Below are 2,201 nucleotides of genomic sequence, written 5' to 3' on the forward strand. Positions count from 1 at the left end.
CGAACTCTCGATTGATCGTCTGGCCCTGGGGGACGAACTCTCGATGCACACTACCACATTTCCGGGGCAAGTCTTCCAGGGACGTTCTTCCGCTTTTGAAGTGCCCGTGCCACTCGAAACATTACGTAAGAGCCATTGCTTCGCCGCCGTAAGCTTACCGAAGGGTACTCAATGTCTCTGTAATAGACTTCCTAAGTTCAACGCAAAATTTCACGTTGGCTCTTTGCTCCAGTCCATAACAAAACCGCAGACTACAGCATACACGTGATCACAGAAACACAAGTTTCACAACTTGCGAAGTAAACACAGTAATGTCATTTGGCAAACTACTAGCTCTCATTGCACACGCAGCCGTGAGCTGTCATCTGTTGGCGCGCTACAGAACTTGTCCGGGAACTTTTTGATACCTCCTCGTATAAGTGCCAAGCCTTTAGCAGTAATTTTTGCGAACAATTTAAGTGGTGTAGGTGGAAATTCCGTTGTTTCATATGTCTTCTAAGCTTGTTCTCTTCCTAACAGCTTCAGCTCCTTGTCAGGTAATCTTTCTTCCTGGGACACTAGCAACTCAAACGCATCATCGTCTATAACATCTTAAAATTCTACATCCTATGCAAGTGTCACACTATCTTTTCGAATTTGGTGTAGAGTTTCTGCATGAGGAAACCATTAATGCCACGGATATAGTCTGGCTATATATTTTTCCACGCATTATTTATAATTGAAGGCGTCACTTCATTCTATGACTTGCCTCTATCATTCACAGCATCTATTATGTAGATTTTTTTCTAGAAATCTCTAATTGTAAGTTTATTCTCCCTGTCAATTGCTTTCATAAGTTGTTTGATAGTTCTTTTCATACAATATGCCTTGAAGTTAGCTATCACTTTCTCATTCATTGGCTAGAGCAAAGAAGTTGTATTCTTTGGGATATATTCTTCTCATAAATTATCAGAAAAATCATCTATGTTCACTGGCTGGCTCGGTGTATTGTCTAAAAGAAACAATGCTTTGTTGGAAATATTATGTCTGGCACTGTACCTTTCTATTGCAGGACAAAAACGTCAACCACTCTTTGATAAGGTCCTAATCCTTGAAAGTCCTTAGATTTTCGGAGTAATACACGTGTAGGGGCTTTAATTTCATATCATCAGTAGCATTTCCTCCCAAAAGAAATATCAGACGATTTTTGGAGGTTCTAAATCCTGGTGTTGATTTTTCTTGATGAGAAATAAAGTTCTATTAGGCATGTGCTTCCAGAACGGTGCAATTTAACCAACATAGTATACTTGCTCTGGTGTGTTGCCCCCTTCAGGAATAATTTTCTTCAAATGCTCGAGATAATTAGTACCAGCCTGTGTATCAACACTCGCAGTTTCGTCTGTGATTTTTATGTTGTGCAAATTCATGCGCTTCTTAAACCTTTCAAACCAGATTTTACTAGTCAAAAAGGACTTTTCATTAGAAATTTTACCATCCTTTTTCTGAAAATCATCGTATAAACTTTTGACTTTTTTTTTTTTTTGAATTACCATCATGTTTTGGCACATTATGCCGATTCTGATCCTCGATCCATACACCCAAGTGTCGTTCTATTTTAAGCATTACTGTAGACATTGAACACTTGTCATAATTTTCTCTGTTGTCAAATATTGTTCCTACGTTGCAAGATTTAATGTCTTGTCAAACTTAGTTATACTTCAGCATCAAATCTTTTTAAAACATCCAAGTTTAATATCCAGTGTAATCTCTTGACGGTTCCTTTTCACTCTAGGGCCTTCAGGTTTACTTGATAGCTTCTTTCCAGACGTCTTAAAGCGAAGGCAAATCCTATAGCAGCTGCGATTAATTATCCACAACAAATGTGCAGTAAAAAAAAAATGACCCAGGAAAGATCCGATTTGTGAGCGGAAAATTGTCATATTTCTACTGATGTAATAATGAAAATGAAATGAAAAGATGAAGGACTGAGGAAGAGAAAAGTACTATGTTGATTACAGTAAGCTGAAGGGTCACTAGATTTTATAGACAATACGCCCATTGTACTTCTGACTGAAGGTGCGCGCGCACACACACATACACACACACAAATTTACTCATGCACACTCGTGTCAGCGTACATGCTGATATCTGTTGTAGCTAGTTGAATTCAAAAGTCAGGGTGTTGATAGTGGTGATGATGTAGATTGTGGATGACATTGTGA

Source organism: Octopus bimaculoides, chromosome 6 (assembly GCF_001194135.2).
Source record: "Octopus bimaculoides isolate UCB-OBI-ISO-001 chromosome 6, ASM119413v2, whole genome shotgun sequence".
NCBI lineage: Eukaryota > Metazoa > Mollusca > Cephalopoda > Octopoda > Octopodidae > Octopus > Octopus bimaculoides.